This window comes from Stegodyphus dumicola, chromosome 3, assembly GCF_044657685.1.
Source record: "Stegodyphus dumicola isolate Sdum_Otavi_A_Nest chromosome 3, ASM4465768v1".
NCBI classification, from domain to species: domain Eukaryota; kingdom Metazoa; phylum Arthropoda; class Arachnida; order Araneae; family Eresidae; genus Stegodyphus; species Stegodyphus dumicola.
The window spans coordinates 168,541,778-168,562,702 of record NC_140770.1 but is presented as its reverse complement, the minus strand read 5'-3'; the positions used below and the strand labels follow the sequence as shown (position 1 = coordinate 168,562,702).

Below are 20,925 nucleotides of genomic sequence, written 5' to 3'. Positions count from 1 at the left end.
CTCTACCGTTGTTTTTCCACAGTGCGAGAAAAATACATATATTTATGCAGATTCTTCATAATTTAATTACTTTAAATATAATGCAGCCGGAATATTTGGTGGCAACAATTTGAAAAGTGAAACACCGTTTATAAAGAACCAACGCAAAATGCCAAAACGAAATTAATAGGGGCAAATAAAATAAAATATCGGACTTTGTCTTATTTGGGACTCCGGCTGGAATTATAAATTCACACAAAAGCTAAGCTGATGTGATTAATGCGTCACTAATGAGAATAGCGATGACAAAAACGGTATGAGGTATACATGGAGATTTAATGGAGAAGTGCAGCTTTAAAAATAAAGAGAGAAAAGTCCAACAGTTTCTGACCCCGATGGCACCTCGCGATGTTTAGCTATCAAGCAGAATGCGAAAGGGGGAAAATGTCTCCCGAATCTAATCCAAAAACCGTGTGAGATCAAACGTAAGGCTCTGTATAAATAATTTTCGTTTCCTGTACCTGGTTACATAGTTGAAAAAGTCTGCAAGCGCTCTCCACTAACTAATGCTAATGCTGGTATGGATAGGACTGGAAGATAATTAATGCTAGACGTGCACGACCAAGGTCACTTTTAGTATTTTCGAAAATGATATATTTACCCGCTGTAGTAAAGTCTTTCCTCTTTCTGGGAAATAAGCCTTTGACATGTCGATTGAGGCCTTTTTAAAAGAATCAACAGGCCATCAGAGGCTTTGATCCTGAGGGAAAGACCAGGCATACATTGAAGTTAGAACTGATTTTTAATGCATATTTATAATCAAAATAGAATTTACCTGCTGAAAATGAGGTTCATTTACATAAAAGAAGTGCCGAAGCCCTTTTACTTAGAGCAAAAACTAAGATTTAGTCTGAAAAGATAAAAAGTACCGAGCCAAGTACTTGTGGGTTCCGACTCAGTTAAAGCTCTGACCATCAAACATACGTGAGACATCTTTCGCTCTGAAAAAGGCCACTGAAGCAAGCACACACTATCATAAACAAAGAGGGTACAAATTTACATCGTCATTTATCTCTACGGAAAAATACGCCATCAACACGAGGAAACAGATTGTCAGTATTGCACGGTTGGGCAACGGCCGTGACAAAGCCTGAAATCACTCGTCTACCATCTCTTGAAATCGGTTTGGAAACACGGAGACTGCGGAAATTTCACGGTCCGACACACCTGTCACTGTAACCGTAGGCAACAAAAGATCGAGCTCTATTTTGCCCAACGGTGGGGATGGGGCAAAATTCCTTTGAAACAGCATCTCCTCCAAATGGAAGCGTTTCCTTTGTGTCGAGAAAATAGGAATTGGTCACATTTACATAGAATTGCACTCTTGGTGGCAATGCCGAGAATATTAAACGTGAGTATGAGGAAGAATCATAAAAAAAGAAATAATTTTTGCAATTTCCCCGTGAATCGAAATTGTGTTTGAGGGTAATGAAAAATAATAATATTCATTCAGTTAGGGGCAAGATAAAGCCATTCGGCTGTAAATAAGTTTTTATTAGATGTGAAAAAGCTGAGGAAGAAAAAGATACGAATCTTTCTTTTCTTGTTTAGTAGAACGTTAAGGTGTTAACCCTCACAAATAAACTTCAGAAAGCGTTAAAAATACGTGTCATAGAATTGAAAAGATTCCACGCGTAAGAGGCCACCCTATCCTCCAACGCCACAGGGAAAGAAAAAAGAAAAAAGAAATAGCATAATTACTCTGCTATGAAAGTAAAAATTAAAGCATTTGATCAGAACCAAGAATTTTTACTTAATGCCTACAGAAGAAAGCTCAAAGGTTTCCTTAAAAAGTCCTTCATGAAGGCATCCCTCCTAATATGCGGATAGACCTCGAGTTGCTTTGCCTTCATCGATAAACCTTGCAGGGTTTTATTTATTTAGGGTTATTTTATTTATATTTACTAACCTTTTTTTTTTATATTTACTAACCTTTTTTTTAATTTGTTAACCTTTTTTGTCTTCTCTTATTCCTCTCGTGTTTCCTCGCCAGGATGTAAATTAGCTAGGATGGACGATTGTATTTAAATTGATGTAGCAGAACGTTTTGTCAGAGCGTGATTTCGCCATCGCGAGCCCACGTTGTTATTCCTACCAGTTGTTAACCGTCCCGAGTGGTAAAGTCGCTGAACACTGGTAGTTCAGTCCAAGGTTCGAACCCCTCGGACGGGCTGGCTCCATGGCCGTTTAATGTGTATACGAGTCAGTTTCCCTAAGAAAATCCTCTGCGAAAGCATTCCTTCGCTTAGGCAGATAACCCTCGAGGCTTTACCGTAATCGCATAAACCGAAACCTTGCGAGAAGTCGCAAGGATCCAGTGACATTGCATGGTACTTAAGTAGATCCAGTGACATTGCATGGTAGTCAAAAACTAGATCCCACAATCTAACGTAACCTAACTTGATGAGATATAACATTTTTAGTCTTTATTAGGAATAAGAGATTTTCCGTTACTGATAACAATGAGAGTGGAATTGGGCCGACCAGAACTTTTTGAAATACGTGTCACACACTACTTCTCATAATTCAGTAGCATTTATTTCGTTTTTATACATGCATTTAATTAATTCCATTATATTCTGCATAATTTTAGTTTTACTGGTATCATTAAAAATTCCATTATATTCGTTATTCCAACTTTTCAGGTCACGATGAAAAGAGACAGCAGAACACGAGAACAAACATTCTTTCTGTGTTTTAAAGCATTCTTATAGCTTCGTCACTTAAAACTGTTTATTTTCGGATTATTATTTCGTCAAACCAAATATTAGAAACATGCAACTTAATGGCCTGGAAAATTTATATTAGATTTTAAATTTTGAGAATTTTCTAACATGCCAGTTTCGTGATTTAAAAACGCATACGTATAATGTTGATAACTCCGGCATTACTATAAATTCCCTTTAAAATTGTGCAAAATTTTACTTGTAATTTGGTAAAGATATATTACGGTAAAATAGTACTTTATTACCACATTACCAGTAAAATTTTACACAATTTATCGAGAAATTGTTAAACTGTTTTTCCGGTTATTACATTCCTTATTCATAACTAAGTCACTGTGCGATTATTTTAGCCTGGGGTAAATATTTACACACCTCGCGTGTACTAACGCTTCATGTTGTTGCTGTTGTCACTTTATCAGTTAGTCTGACAGTAACATTAGATCAAGCGCACGAATTTTATCGTGGCAAACAGCTCAGGACTGCGTCCATCGTCGGCATTGGCCTTGGGTACCTTAGGTTGCGTTCAGACGGCGGCGTAAATGTCGCAGAGGCACAGTCACAAGGAATAAAATGCGGAAGTTCCGTTCACACCTGCGACACAGAGTCTAAGCCGCACCAATTAGAGAAGCTAAGTTTGCGCATGCATGCATTCACTCTGATTGGTCGAAGCTTATCCCAAGTCGGCATAAAGTTGAAAACTTCGAACTTTTTGCCAAGAGCCCTAAACCAGATTTTGTGACGTAGCACAGACTGGTTGCCTGGCAACGCAGCTCGGCTTAAACCGCTTATGCCCTTTATACCGTCGTCTGAACGCAGCTTTAGGTTCCTTTCAGACGGTGGTATAAATGTCATAGCGGGTTTAAGTCGAACTTCGTTGTTAGGCAACCAGACCTTGCTACGTCACAAAAACTGGTTTAGAGGTTTTGGCATAAGGTTCGAAGTTTTAAACCTTATGCCGACTTGGTATAAGAATCGACCAATCAGAGAGAACACGTGAAACCTATTGAGCGGAAAAGCTATAGGCACACCCACGCATGCGCAAATGTAGTTTCTCTAATTGGGTACAGCTTTAGATGCTGTCTCGCAGGTGTGAACGGTATTCCCGCATTTAATTCTTTGTGATTATGCCTTTATGACATTATCCCACCGTCTGAACGGAGCCTGAGTGGAGACCATCAGTTAAGCAGCTGTACCGCCGTTACGAGCCTTACTGGTGATAGTATAACTTAGCCCAGTTCCGTCCCAATTTTGAAGGGGAATCCTCCGGTGGACAGCTCCAAGTGTCTCCCACCTCTCCGCACTTACCGCCAAACCACTCGACAGTAAAGGTGGGAAAAAACACTCTTTTACGGTGGAATGTTTCGCTCATTGAACTATGTGGATCCTTTTCTAAGACTCATAGTTCACTAACAATAACCTTGAACAGTAAGATAGAGAACGGGAAAGGAACTGAGAACTGTGCGCAAAGATAAAGCGAAGAGCAGTAACAATCGCGTGAGCGAATGGGATCGGGAGAATCGACTCCGGTGGAGCGCTAAATCGCTCGACAGATGTGTTTCAAATATAGTTTTGAGATTCTCTAAAACCTAGTAAATCTCAGTTAAACTATACATAACTAACTATAGAGATCTAAAACTTAAAAAAATGTTCAAATATTTGGGAAATGATAAAAATGAAACTCACTTTTTATCATGAAAGGAGAACTATTTTCTCCCCTAAAATGAGAAGCGAATTTTACCAGATCGCTTCCAGCAAAAGCTCTTGCTGCATTAACACAAAAAGCCGCCTTTCGGTTTTGCCGAATCATCGTTCCTTCGCTTCCCATGTCGCAAAGACTTTATACAGTTTAAAAACATCCGGCGCGCTGTTGGGGCTACTCCATTGCAGGAACTGCGTTATGTCTTTGTTGAGTTTGAAACTAACAACATAATGACAATTAACAATTAATACTGAATGCAATTATTTAGAAGTTAAGTTAGTTTCCCCATTACATGAGGATCTTGCTAGCGGCAGGAGTATCTCTAGCTGAGAGTTATGGAGTGTTTTGAGTACTCTGCAAGGAATATTTTTCTGACTGAACCCTTTTAATTTTTTGCTTGTATTTTACGTCCTTTGATTCGTTACAATTGAAAACGATATCAGGGGAGCAGAATAATTGGTCGGCCATCTACCCGAATTATAGACGCTTTGATGACAGACACAGTGCAGATCCCCCCCCCACACACACACACTGGCCGTATAGTCCTTCCAGTTATTGCGAGGAAAGTTATTGCTTTTGTGTAATGTCAGAGCATGTTTCACATCTCGTAACAGCTCGAAGAAGTCTTGTGAGAGGCCGCCCCCACACACGAATTTCTTACCTTTGTGTGGTACTTTGGGGTTGCATATATTGTCTTGGTATTTTACTATGAAAGTAGCGACTCTGGCGGGGACAAAAACGCGAGCTTGTCAGTTCCAAAACCCAAGGAAAGATCGTTTCATTCGGCTGGACAACGGATCATTCACGAAGACTCATGCCAGTACCCCATTTAGCGTTTGGTGCACTGGTGGAAGTGATGGAGCCTTTGGTGAGAAGAGAGGTAATAGTCCGGCACTCCAAAGGATAGTTGGATCACAGGTACAGGTCCTACTCCGTGTAGTACTGGTAGGAGCAATTTCACAACCAGTCAGAACTTCAGGCATATAGTCCACCTTGCGGAGATCTCTGGGCACCGGGAGTGGTAATCCCGGCTGAGCAATTAAACGGTGGGGTTTAGGAAAGCTTTAAGAACTCCGATAATCCGGGGGCCGGATGCCGGCAGATGAGACTAATTACCATTTCCAAGGTAGCTTTTGATTGTATTGCCCACCCCGTGCCTTATATCGAACTGTTCATTTGGGACAGGTCCATGTAGTGATTAAGAAGGTGGAACACGTATAACATTATTATTATTATTATTATTGAATTATCTTTGTGTGGTCTGTCGCACATCGAAAGCCTTCTCCAAGATACGAACCTGAGACCAATGTTACCTCAATCAGTATTTGTTAACGAGTATACTATCAGGGAAGCGTCAAGACCCACCAGTGACCCAGCGTAGAGTCACTGAGCTCTGGTAGTTTGGTCCGGGGTTCGAATACAGCAAGCAGGCTGCTTGCATAGCCATTTTCGTGATTTTCCCAATGCGTAATGTGTATACGAGCCAGTTTTCCTTAAAAGACCTCCACGAAGGCATCCTTCTTCTTTGGCAGATGGACTCGAGTGCTTTCTCATAATTAAATAAACCATAAACCTAAACCGATCACGGTGACACTACTGCTTCATATACGCATCTATGAGCTAAGGGTTAAAACCGTCAGATTTACGATATTGGCTTTCCTGTTAACTAATCTATGCTGGAAATCATTCAACCTCTTACGTTTAAATCTCGTATGTTATGACTCTTTAACAGCATTTTCGAGTGCTGTATCCGGTGCAAGGAATTTTGGGCATGGTAAATATCAGAAAACTTTTATTAAATATGGGAACTTTTTTAAAGCTTTTTTAAGATTTGTTGCATGATTTGGAACTAGTGTTGACAGCGCGCTAAAGCAATCTACATTATGACGACAGGCACATACTTCATTCGCATGGGTCACTAGACACACAAGACAGGCAGTATGAAAATAGGCGTCACTGTGACATCCCTCTGTAGCAGAATCACTTACGCATATACACGCATCGCAGAAAGAAAAATGAGCAAAAAAATATCCGAAAGATCACGAGAGAGGAAGGGGGGAAAAAAGTATAAAAGTAGTACCTCCTCGTAAAACTAGTTTTTCCTTTTTTAAATTTATTTTTTGCCTCCTGCCTGGGCAGAATAAGTAGCGCATTTATATCGCATTGACTTCAGAAAGGGTAATAAAGAAAATAAAAATTCGGCCTACGTATAAAAATTTAAAAGCTCAACAAGATGAGAGAAATCTCTGCATTGAAACGGTGTGAGTCATGGCAATGACTGAATACTAGATATTTCTGTCGGAATTTCTGAATTACACCTTCTTATTTATCCGCTACTCACGTAGGAAGTAATGTTCGGGGAAAAAAAAAAAAAAAAAAAAAAAAAAAAAACAGATTTAAGATTTCGCTGCGTTTATAAATTTCAGGTTGAGGGCCTCGAAACCGGCACGTGCGGAAAAAAGTCTTGAGTTTTATGAGCCGTATCAAACTTTACATACACTCAATTCACGATTAACAGTGCCTTGTTTTTTTTTTTTTTTTTTTTTTTTTTTTTTGTTTTTTTTAAGTGAAGTTACTAAACAACGGAAAGTAAACTATCACATATCATCAACGTAGAACAAAACTGTCTATGGGAAAAATAATCCATAACACTTTTTTCTTTTTCTATTGTCTAACAATAGATGAAAAGAAGCAGAACATACGACATTTCCGCGCATATTTTTCGCCTGAATTTCTAGGACTAGGTTCTGAAATTTTTAAAAAATATTTAATTAAAATAATAATTTTCCTCTATCTGAATACGTTCAGAGAATGAGCTCCCTAAAATTTTTAAATGCATTCATCCCCGTGGTAACAGTTTTGTCTTACTAAAAAAAAAAAAAAAAAAAAAAAAAAAAAAAGCAAATAAACACCTTTGCAAACCCTTGAAAGTCATGCCGAACCTTTCCTTTCTAACTGGTGAACTTTATGCCAGCTTAATACAAGAACCGACCCGCCACAACGAAGCAAACTTGATATGACATCCAGTCTGTAATCATCCGGTGTCTTTCGTCCAGTCAGCTGCACATCCACCTTCTCTAAATATTTATGCATGATTTTAGACCTAAGGAGTAGCAGAGACAACAAAAGAACGGGCGAGATTCAAATTACAGGGAAGGAGAAACGAAGCTATCTTCTGAGATACTGTATAATGTTAATATTATTACTATTATTATTATTGGAATGTAAGTTTACGCGTAGTTTATCCCTGACTGCTTTTGATTTGTTATGTTCTCACCGTAACCGTGTCCTTAGAAGTTAAATTATTCGCATAATTTTCCCCTCTCGATTTTTGGGCGATAAAATTAGCAAAAAAAGGGGGGAGGAAGAATAACCTATAATAGTGACTATTACTACCCATATTTTAATATTGTTCTTTAGTTCATGTTTGTCCAAAAGTGCTGCCGCTGCGCCCTCCCTTTGCAGTGACCTATTGCAAAGTAATGTTTCTTCCCCGATACAGCATTTCGTTTGGATGTTATTTAATTCATCAAAACACTCAAAGGCTATCTGCCTAAAAGCAGGTATGCTTTCATGGAAGGCTTTCTAGCGGAAAGTGGCTCGTATACAAGTAACACATACGGAAAACCACGAAACGCCCACGCAGCCTTCTCGTTCGTCGGGATTCGAGCCCCAGGCCAAACTATCAGTGTTTAGCGGTTTTACCTCTCGGCCGTTTGTGAGCCGATCTGGACTTGTAAAGGGTTACTAATGTTTACGAGAGCTACCCTTTCAGACACTGGTACATAAAACCATAAAAAAAATTTAAAGCCATAAACTATTTCTTCCATAAACCGAAGTCTAGTCACAACTTCTACTTCTGGTCAATTAACTCAGCCACAGTCCAAAATATACAATCTGCTATTACCGCGAGGCAACCAGACTTCAAAACTTTTGTCGTTTCCATGTCTATAAGAAAATTTGCACTCTCTGCAAAATATGGATCGAACGAAGATGCATATTGTTCCAGATTTCTATGCAAAGATTCTATCACCTCAAAAGAAGAATGACAACGCTGGGAGGTCTAATCGTGACCGAGATCTTAAAAAAGAGAATGATCCAATTTTAAAGTCGTCTACCCGGCTTGTCTGGATCTCTGCGTAATAAATTTCCTCCTTTTCGTCTGCCTCGCTACTACAGCAAAGATCAAACAGAATTTCTGGCTACTCATGAGGTCATATGCGACCAGCATTGGAAATAAATGGGGTTCACTCGTCGAAATGAGTACATAACAAGGGAATTTTATCTCTAGATAGGTTTAAAATATGAAGATATGTTACGAAAACCAGTTTAAAAAAAAGCAAGTATTTTTTAAAACGAAAACTGTATAAATTCTATACAATTTTTCGCGGTATATTTTCGTTTAAGAGAGTCCATGGATCTTCAGAACATAAACACACACACAAAAAAAAAAAGGTTTCAGATTTTAAATTACGTCTAAAGGGACTTTTTTATAGTTTTGTGTGTTACCTTTATTTATTAAATATCATATCCACCGTACTCAAACTATAAAATTCAGTTCAACAGCAATATCGCAAATTAATTTTAAAATGAGCATATCTTTAGGATTTCCGGTACACAGTCTCGCGCGCTGGAGATATTTTTTTTTTCATTGTACAGTGTCGTCATTGCTCGCTTTAAAATCGTTTAGTTTTTTTAATCAAAAACTCGTTGAAGTGTTACAAAACCTGAAATTGATAATATAACAAATTTCAAATTCAAATTAGGGCTTCCACATGCCCATATTCTGTGGAAGATTAGGTTATTCAAATTTTGATGGCTCTAGGTACCGTTGCTTTATCACAATGCGAGAAACATACATACATTTAGGCAGATTCTTCATTATTTAATTTCTTTAAATACAAGACAGGGCGATAATGTATGGTGGCAATGATTTGAAAAGTGATACAGCCTTTTAAAGTTTTCGAAGCAAAATGCCAAAGCGAAATTAATAGTCGTTCAGGGAAAATTGTCCCTTTGGACTAATAAAGAAGTTTATCCTACCTGTTCATGTTCAAAATACCCCACAGTTTAATAAAAATTGGTTACATTTATTTTGGGCATCATACGGCTTTGTTCCGTGGCGTCATTTAATAGTTCTAAAACATATTTCTTTCAAATTTTAAAGAACATAAAATGCTTTAATGTTTTTTAGAAATTTTTAAATGGTGCGAACAATTAGTGCGCAATCGCTTAGAATTAAATCACTAAAGTTTAAAAGACTTACCGTTTAATCTAAACTTTAAAATCCTCTTATGATTTAAATATATCAGTTATTAAATCACACGAATATTAACATATTTTTAATACATTTGGTAAAAAGTAAGTGGTGCTTTACTAAATTAAAGTTCTATTTCATGCTTCTAAAATACCCATCAGGCATTTTTATCACCTAATCTCAGCAATATTCTCATGATTTAAACGTGACATCTAACTTAATACTTAAATACGATGGAGCTGGTTTAGATACGACGGAGCATTTTATGTAAATGTAATAATTTATCGTCAACTTACAAACAAATATTTTTAATGTTGGGGGGGGGGGAGTATTTTCAGTGAATGCTCACGCAACCCGTAGTTCTTAAACCAGTGAACTTGTATCATTCGTAACTCAATAGTTAATGTGTAGAGTTATTAGGTTTTTTTGATGCTGAAGACATGAAAAATGTGCAACGCGCTCACCGGAATCCACACTCCGAACTTCCCGAATACGCGACGAGTGCGTTTCCAGTTACACCACGAACTCATGTGGAAGGGAGGGAGAAAATACCTTATATAATCCCCCTTCAAAGGGCATTATATAATGAGGGATATATCTGGGGACTGGGGATAAAGATACCAATCGCCCAAATAATGGTGGTGACATATTATCGTCCAGCATCTTTTAATTCGTATGCCACTATAGAATCATTTTGGTTTTTTAATGCTGAAGACTTAAAAATCTGCAATTCCCTAGCAGAGACTCGAACCTTGATCTCTCGAATACGTGCCGAGTGAGCTACCGTAACACCACGAACGCATGCAGAAAGAAGGGAGAAAATACCATATAACCAATAAGTGAATGTGGAGGAAAAAGAAACAGAATTGTATGAAAAATGTATAAAAATAACTTACGGATTTGATTATATTTTACAAAAAATAACTAAAAAAGGCAGTTGCATTATAGTTGTATGAAAATAACTACTGTATTGAATGAACATTTTAAAAAAATTCGATAGTATGAAACTTATCAGAAGAATTACCGTATTGTACGAACAATGCAGGAAAATAATTAAGAGATATGATTTGTGAAAATATGTCAAAACAACTACATTACTGTATGAAGATAACTAAGAAATACGATTGTATAAAAATTGCAGAAACACAACTGCATGAGCATTTATAGTTTATATTTTATGAAAAATATGAAATAATTACCATATTAAATAAAGATTGTAGAAATACGATTATACGCAAATTACAGAAAGACGACTACATGAAAGGTGTGCGCAAAATAGCTACCTTATTGTACGAAAACCGTATGAATTGAACCGTATGAATGAAACTGGAAAACTGCACAATAGGATTCTTGAAAACTGTATGAAATTCTATGAAAATTACATTACACTGTACAAAATTAACTAAAAATAAGACTTCACATCAAAAATATATGCGAATAACTACCTTATTGAATTACAATTACATGAAATACAATTATATGAAAATTTTAGAAATTCTATTATATGAAACTGTATGAAAATAATTAAAAATATGGCTTAATCAAAAGTGTATGAGAATAACTACCTTACTGTATGAAATACGATTAAATGAAAATTTTAAAAATTCCACAGTATGAAACTACATGAAAATAATTAAAAATACGACTTAATCAAAAGTGTATGAGAATAATTACCTTATTGAATGAAAATTATACGACATACGCCGATGTGAAAATTTTAGAAATTCAATTGTATGAAACCGTATGAAAATAACTACTTTTTTACCTCCTTGTACGAAGTAAAAAGGAAGTATTGTAATCGCGAAAAGTTTCAGGCAGCATATTTCAACGAAAATATCCATTTTGACCGCTATCGAATGCAATTTAACGATGTTTTTGCGTCATATCTGTACGTAAGGGCAGAATAAAATACTCTTTTCCTTCAAAAAAATTATAAAACTGCTTTAAAATTAATTCTGAAGAGAATTTTTCGTGGCGTCTGTACGTATTTCGCATAACTCAAAAACGAGTAGCCTCAGAACGTTGAAATTTTGTATATAGAACTGCTATAACATGTACATGTGCACCTCGTATTTTGGTTGCAATCGGCAGCACCAAACGTATATAAATATATTTATATATATATCCATTCTATTACCCGGCTCAGTAATCTCAGTTTCTTTACTCTTATATGTTTGTAAATTGTACATTTTTTGCTTTAAAAATTATTGAATTATGTTGTTTTTGTCTTCCGGTTAAGGATTTTATGCCTTTAGTAAATCTGTGTGCAATATTTTTAGAATTATCATCAATTTTAAAGTTGTTTAATTGCCGCTAAGCCTGTTTTTAATGGCGGCCATTGATGTTTACATTTGAAACAGGAGACTAGTGGATTTGTTGCCAATCTAGAGAAACTTAGCTTCGCAACAACAAAGATAACGCATTCATTTATTATTGCCAATTAAATCATGCTTAATTCTTTCTGGAATTTTTTCGAGGAAATAAGCGTTTGAGATTTACTTCGTAATTTTTAATATAGATATTTTGAGTTTTTATGTATTTTTGCCTTCTCGCGAAGTGAGAACTGAATTAATTAAATGAGAAATACTCAATCGTCTGTGAAAAACTGCTTCTGTTTTGTTTTGTTTGCTTAATTTCTTTTATACATAGTTCTAGCTTTATTATAGTATTTGAATAGAACATGTGGCAACGATTAGATAATTCTTTATATTCTTTAATGATGTACATTTTGTGCATTCTGAGTTATAATATGAATGAAATATAATACTGCGTTAAGTAAACCTAGCGCCAGAGTGTCGCTATGGTAAACAAAGTGAATTTTAAAGAATGCATTTATTCTATTGTGGTTTATGCGCTGTCGGCGAAGTAGGTTTAATTCAATCTAATAAGTTTAAATAAAATGCAAGAAAAAATGCGTATAATTTAATATTCCGTACAAGGAAGTCATGTGGTGTACACATCAGATTTTTTATAAACACTTTATGAAAATAATACGAATTATGGAATTTGCAGAAATGCTACCCTATAAAAATAACTAAGAAATACAATTATATTAAAATTTTAGGAAATACTATTATATGAAAATTACTGAAATACTATTATATGAAAATTACTGAAATACTATTATATGAAAATTACTGAAATACTATTATATTTAAAACAGTATTTAAGTAAACTAGATAAATAATTGTATGAAAACTGTATAAAAATAACCACCTTATTGATGAAAATTCCATGAAAACTGCAAAAATACGACTGTATGAAAATTAAAATCTTATGTTTTATGAAAATAACTAAGAAATACGATTGAATCAAAATTTTACAGAATACGATTGAATGAAAATTTTACAGAATACGATTAAATGAAATTTACAAAAGTATGATTATGAGAAAACTATATGAAACACCGACATTATTTAAACGGTTTCTGTTTTGTTTATTTGATTATGGTAAAGCACTTAAAACCTGTTAGTTAGAGGGAGGGATACCTTCGTGGAGGACTTTCTAAGAGCAAATGGTTTGTATGCACGTTGCACAAGTGGAAAACCGTGAAAACGCCCATGTAGCCAGGCCGTTCCCAATATTCGAACCTCGGACCAAACTACCAGCGTTCAGCGACTTTACCGCTCGGCCGCTGGTCAGCCTCTCCTTATCTGAACGTTGTAGAAACACGTTTGTGCGAAATTAACAGGAAAATAACCTTATAAAAATAAAAATGCGATTATATCAAAATTCTATGAAAATAGCTACATTATTGAATGAAAATTGTACGAAACGCGATTCTGCAAAAATTTTAGAAATATGATTTATGAATATTGTGCGAATATAAGTACCTTATTGTATGAACATCGTACAAAAATAATCAAAAATCACGATTTGTAAAAATTGCAGAAATACGACTGTATAAATTTACGAAAAATTATCTTTTTGTACGAAAGTTGCTTTAAATATGACTGTATGAAAACTATGAAATAACTACCTTAAAATTTATAGGAGTTATCATTCAAATGAGTTTTAAGATGTATTGATGACTTACTTAACCAATCCTCAATAATTCCTTCGAGAGCTTTATCTTAAAGACTCCATGACATAACAAGAACTGCTTCTCCGCAAAGAACTGCATCTTCTGCGCGAAGAAGGAAACGAGGCTTCAACCATGTCACAAACCACTGATGCGGAACTCTTATTCGCGAAGTCACCAGGATGATTACTTCATCCATTGAAATCTAAAACATCTTTCGCCGACGGCCCCTTACAAATAAATGATGACCTTCTAAAAACATAGTAGGAAGAAAATATACATAACGAACACAAAGGAAAGGAAAAGAGAAACTTTTTTTCTTCTTTTTCAGTTCAGTTACTTAAGAAGTCCCTGGAGGCCCAATTCGAGTGCTTTCTTCCAATTTCCATAAATTATGTGAGATAGATTTCACTCAAAAAGCAACGACTGTAAAAAAATCTCACGCTCCAGAGAATATATATAGCATTAATCGCAAATACGGACGGTCAGCAGGTATTTTTTAAGTTCAGTATTTTGATGAAGTAAACACACAACTTGCACCCATATTTAAACCTTTCAACGTTTAATTCTAACCATAATTTTTTCATCAATGTATAACACTTCAAAATATACATATACTTTAAATCCACATATATTATCCTTATATCAAATACAAGCGCCCAGGCGGTATAATGGTTAGGGAAGCCGACTGCGGTACCGAAGGGCCCGGTTCAAATCTCGCAGAAGGCATGCATGTTTATAAATGTATAGTGTCTTTGCGGTATGGAGGCACTCTAAACATATAGCAAGTCAAAAGTTCTCTCGTGTGGTTTGGTAATAAGTGAGAAGGGTGGAAAACCCTCGGACCACCACCCACGGTGTGTTTCCTCAAAATTGGGTTGCAAGTAGAAGTCCTTAAGGCTCAGGCAACCATTTTTCCATGACACAGGAAAGACAACAACAACATATCAAATGCAAAATCAATCAGACATGCGTACACAAAGTATTGAAACGAATAAGACAAGTCAGAATCGTGCAATAATGCAGAGTCAGAAACATCATCTTTATGCATTCGTCATCACTCAAATATAATATCTGGCTATCAGTTAATCAAGTTTCGTAACACATTCTTTAGGCTGTAAATCGAATCTCCCGCCTTCTTAGGTGCGTTCGTGGTGTGGTGGTCTGCACGCTGGGCGCATATTTCAGAGGTCCGCGGTTCGATTCCCGGCGAAGGCGTTGCTCATTTTTATCACTCCTGCTTTCAAAAAAAAAAAAAAAATCTAATGGTTCTACAGTGGCGTCCGAACATAAGGGTTGTGGATAATGATTCTTCTCACCCAGGATTTGGCGAATGGGCCCCCTAAAAACCCCAGTCGCCATTTAAAAAAGGGAGTCTATAAGGTATTTCTCCCGCCTTCTTGGCATGCTTCGTGGTGTGGTGGTCTGCACGCTGGGCGAGTATTCCAGAGGTCCGCAGTTCTATTCCCGGCGAAGGCGGTTGCTAATTTTCCCATCTCTCCTGCTTCCAAATTACCTAATGTCTCTACACCTTAATTACTTCTTTTCAGATTACATGAAAAGATTCTAATACGACGCTCAACAGAGCGGATGGAGCACCGTAAATTAGAACAAATGTGTCGCGGCATTTTTGTGCAAGTTCACCATCGTTCGAAAATGCACAAGAATGCCTCAACATTAAGACTCAACACTCACGGCACCTCCATGAAGTTCAGTACATACCGTGAAGAATGCAATCTCCTTCAAGACTCCTATGAAGATATAAGTGAGTAGTCGTCGACTTCAGTAAAGGTACTGGCACTTTTGAAAGCTAGCCCTTGTTCTCCAAGGGGTGCAGGAACTCTTGTGAAGTTCAGTTTACTTTATGAAGAATGTAACCTTCATCAAAATGACGGGTGCCCATGGTCGGGTGTCTCTTTTACAGAACAGTCCCCGACACACAGACGTGCATAAATGTGACTGCACCTTTATGAAGATCAGTTGAGATCTAGAAGAAGCAACTTCGATCAAAAAACCGTACTTTTATAATGGTTTCCGTCTTGGTGATATCTTCATTATAAATGTACAGGCACCTATATGTATATACACAGACTTTTTTCACAGGATGCCCTGGCATAAAGTTGCCCCCCCCCAACTCTTATGAAGCCGGCACTATTTGTCTTTGCGCAATTTATCATTATCGGAAGTTTTTACAAGTGTAGCTGTAAGCCCCTGTGTATGGGTTTCATAGCCAGAAGAACGTAGGACTTCGTAGCTACATGCGCAACGTAACGAGGCAGATTCCTTTAGAAAAGCCTTCACAAAGGCATTCTTTTTCTTCTTAGGCAGATCGCAACTTTGTCTTAATCAACCAGTCGAGTTATAATTAATTTCGAATTTGAAATCATTATAAAGTTAGTGTATACATTCATGAAGTGATATGTCAGTTCATCAGTTCTACCGATAACATTTCCCTTAGTTCTCGTAGTAAAGTAACATGATTTGTCATGTTACTGAGAGTTACTTTACTATGTTGCTTTACTGAGAGTGTAAATGTTATTCTTCCTCAAATAAAGACATATTTATATTAATCATAATGAAAGGTTTTGAAAATCAACTTGAATCAACTTGCATTTCAGTACTTATTTGAAATCAACTTGCATTTCAGTACTTATTTGAAATCAACTTGCATTTCAGTACTTATTTGAAATCAACTTGCATTTCAGTACGAGAAAAATGGTATAAAGTACGTATGTTAAAATATGTCAAAACGCTGAATTGAAAACTTTTTCTAATTATTTTTTTGTAAAAATTTGTAAAATTTTTGTAACTTTTTTGCTGCTAAAGAAGATGTTTGATTGTCCAAGAAATTGATAGTTTTATTGAAAATCTAAGGCAAAATAACGTTGCTTTTTTGCCTTTTGCCTAATTTTAAACAAAATACCGGACTACATTAATAAAGCGTTTAGATCAGATTTAAAATTTACGTTGACTAGCTTAAAGGTATTTAAGACCAGATTTAAAATTCTAACATTTATATATCAGTTTTAAAATTCGCGGTGACAAATTGAACCATCCTGCCATACCAGACCTCAAATCTGTACTTTTTCCCAATTTCATTAACATATATTTTCTATCAAATGGAAGAGAATCACCAAAACTATCGATTTCAAGAGAGCGATCAGACACAAGTCCCTCTTATATGGGAGCAACATTTTTAACCCGTGAGTTTTGCGTCGTGGGGATATTATGCAAAGGCTTTCTGGGATAAGATTATTAAAAAACAGGATTTTTTTTTTTTTTTTTACAATTTCTTTTAACAGAGCAAATAAAACTTTCATTTAAAAGAAAAATCCTTTTGCTGAAACTTATACATGTTATTGCCCTTTCTACTCAAGATTCTGCGACAAAAAAATCACGTGCCGTTCAAGAAGAGATGAACAATCACGATACCGATGATGGAAACACGAGTCTTGGGCGCGCGCCCACCACTATAGCCGAACGCAAACTATTTGCAGTTCCTTCCCCTACCTAGATTACACATTAATGCCACACTCTTGAATGATTTCTGCAACTAGGAGGGGTACGAAATTCAGACGGAGGCCATCATCTCCTAGAAGGTCACAAATCACGCCTCTGCAGGCCATTCGAGCTTTGAGCATTGCAAGATTAAGTTACAGTACGGAACGTTTTGCGACTAGGTTTGGTGTTGGGGGCGTTTGAAAGCAATTACTATAGATCTCTCAACGCAGATTCAGCTTTTATTTTACAAAGTTAGACGTTTCTCGCGATTCTTGTGTTCAAAATATATAAGATCATCTCCTAAGTAATGTCATTTTTCGAAGGTTTTGATGAAATAAGAAAATACGATATTAATTAATTTCCCCCCATCTGAATCAATAACATTCATCTAACATGCAGTAACAGATCTTTCTATGCCATTCTTGAAGAAATCAGCAGGCTTATTGAAGTAAGTCTTGAAAGTTCGTTTCAAACGCCACAAGGGGAGTGTATTCTTTTCCATCAGTGAAAATTTTGCAAGCTTCGAACCCTAGTCAACAGAAGTTTCAAAAAAGGAGAAATGTTTTTCATGTGAAAGCAGAGACTTACACGTTGTCTTCAGTCAGCGTCAGTAGGTTAATGTGGCACCCATATTCCACGATTCTTCAGATAGCAGTGGGCAGTTGATGATGATGTGGTTGAATTAAGCTTACTTGCCATTAAAATTTGCATATGGATTTCTATTAGTAGTAGTTTTCAGCACACCACCTTCAAGAATGAAAGAACTCGTATAACAGATGGTATCTTAGAAGTCAAGACCTTCTTGTCGAAATTCGAAAAATGCCTTTGGTACTCGCGAATATTTGTAAAACCTTTACCACAAACTTGCTTTACATTTTTACAATATATACTGCATTGTTTGCACTGTTGCTTTTTTTACATTCGTAAAGCGTGACTTATTTGATGCGCTCTTACGCGACCACTATTTATTTATATGAGGAGCTGTATTTGATGTGTTCTTATGCGACTAGTATTTACATGAGGGGATATTAAAGCAACAAATTAGAATTCGCGAGCTTGCAAGCCAGAATTTTCCAGAATGAAATATCTCTTGTTTAAACGTGTTCGAACATGTTTCAACAAATCCTGTTTGAAAAACGACATTAGTAGATGATGACTAAAAATATGGGATACGTAGTCATACGGTGGTTATGCTTATAATAACCATATATGAGCATAATTATTATAGTGAAAACTCGATAATGTGACAAGATTAGGATTTCGATAATGCTGAATCATCAAATCACCGGATTAGGAAAATTATCAAGAAAATGTATAAAAACAATTTTGGATATTCAATTTAATGTCCTGTAAGAATACAAATGAATGAATGAAGCTTTCCATAGAGGTAACTTCACAAATACCTCTAATGACTTAAAATACACTAGAATATAATCTCTGCAATATGCACAAAATATTCATCAATTTATGATTTAGACTCCACTTCACTGTTCTTGGATGAAAACTTTACAGTTCGAACACATCCACCTTCTTCTCAAAACATATTGAGAACAATATAGAAAATTAATTATTTCTTTTCTTTACTGTTGTGTGGTTATGGTGGCACATTTCAGAATGCATTCAATGCTTTGGCAGTCTTACATCAAATAATATTAGTCATCTTTTTCATCACTTTTCACTTGAGGAACAAGATGCTGAGGGATTCTGGCATCAAGCCTTAAATAAATTTTGCAGAACCTGAAAACAGGGAAAATGGTGCATTTGGGTATTCGGGAAATTTCCTGAGGTTATACGTCTGCACTGTCACTAAAGGTGCCGGCACCTTTATGAAATTCGGACACTGCTCACCAGGAAAGAATCCACCATAAAGGTGCCGGCATCTCGATAATAGGTACTTTCCCCAAGTTATAAATTGTACTTCATAGGTGCCTGTACTTTTATGGCAAGATTTTGTCCAGATACTTTTATTAAAGATGCTCTGATAGTAAAGTGCCGGCAGATCGATAAAAGTTGCTTTCTTGAAACCATAAGCTACATTTAATAATAGTTCCGGCACCTTTATGATGAAGATTTCGTCCAGACAGAAACCATCATAAAGATACGGCACATTGATGGAAGTACCTTTCTCCAAATTCTAAATTGAACTTTATAAGGATGAAGACCTCTTTACGCCCGTCGGTGACTATTCACTAAAATAAAAACTGGTGACAATGGGCGTTCTGACATTTTCATGAAGGCTACATTCTTTGTGGGGTCAAATGAACTTCATAAGGGTGCTGAGCATTTCTTATGTCCTAGGGAACAATGGCTAACTTGCAAAAGGTGCTGGTATCTTTATAAAAGTCAGCAACTGCAACACTTGCACCTTTAGGCCTTAATGCTCAGCACCCTTGTACCTTGGTGAACTATAGCCACCTTGCGTAAAGGTGCCGGAACACTTGTGTAAATTGGCCACGTCTGTCAGATCAGCGCCATTCACCCGTACCTGAAAACATCAGTTTCCCGAAAATTCAATACGTGCTCGCACACTACAAAAAACTGAAGAAGAAAAGCGAGACAGGGTAAGGCTAAAACCGAGCCCCAAAAATTCTAAAAACGAAGCCATCGTTCAGACGACGGGAATTTCAATCGAACAGTCCTGTACGAAGTGTAGATAAGGGGGGATGAGCGAAACACGCCTGATTACTGCAACAAGGAAATCTTGAGCACAGGAAATCTTGAACATTCCTTCATCCAACAAGTGTCGAATGATTGGCGCACCTATTCCGAAATAACGACATCATTTGAGAAAAGAAAAAGCGAAATTGCATAATCTTACACACGCGTGGAATTATTACTTCCGCTCTGAAATTGGGGAAAAAGTAATCGCAGCTTGAGAAGGAAGCCCTGATAATAGTCTTTCATTAACATTTACAGGCGTTAAAAAATTCTTCATAGTCTTTCTTTTTGAAAAGCAATTCGAAATTTTGAAACTTTTCTTCCTGCTGCCGCTCGGCTTACGATGAGATAACGTTCTGATACAGATTAAATTATTTAAAAATGACAAGTATACGGAGCTATTTGCCTTTGTGAAGGACTTAAGGTAAACTGCATCGTATTCGTGTTATATATAGGACAAACCACGAAAAACAAGCATTTAACCAGGTCGTTAGCCTACTATAAAACTCGGGTCAAAATCCCAGTATTCAGCGGTCTTAGCCACTCGATTAGTAGGGAAGAGGGAAGGATTTCTAAGGAACTCGTGACTCATGGCGACTGGTGGCCCACCAGCGGTGAGCGGTAAAGTCGCTGAACACTGGTAGTTCGGTCCAAGGTTCGAATCCCGCGAACGGGCTGGCTGCATGGGCGTTTTCGTGGTTTTCCCAATGTGTAACGTGTATACGAGCCAGTTTCCCTTAGAAAGTCCTCCACGAAGGCATCCCTCCTCTTAGGCAGATAGCCCTAGTGTGCTTTGTCCTAATCTCAATAATCCAAATCCAATCCATGGCGACCGGTGAATAATTTCTTAGGTAAACTGTCTCATATTCACGTTACGTATGGGAAATACCACGAAAAACAAACATTAATTTCTTTTATTCAGAGTTAACAGCTTTGCTGCTCTAAAGTAGCAATGCTTACGTGACAACGGAAGTACATGAAATAACATCATTAAAAGTATTTCAGTCAGTCAGTAAGTGGGCAG

At 36.7% G+C, this 20,925-nt stretch overlaps 1 protein-coding gene across 3 annotated transcripts in view; it reads right to left on the bottom strand.

Annotated features, from left to right (window-relative positions):
• Positions 1 to 20,925, bottom strand: part of LOC118185319 (uncharacterized) — a 212,121-nt gene that overhangs the window by 110,175 nt on the left and 81,021 nt on the right. The window contains exon 1 of one of the 3 annotated variants that reach the window (XM_085813593.1): positions 13,758 to 13,876. The exons of the other annotated variants lie outside the window; for them this stretch is intronic. The gene's annotated coding sequence lies outside the window, so the exon portion shown is untranslated. Of the gene's footprint in view, positions 1 to 13,757; positions 13,877 to 20,925 lie in introns of those variants that run through there. 3 annotated transcript variants of the gene reach the window in all.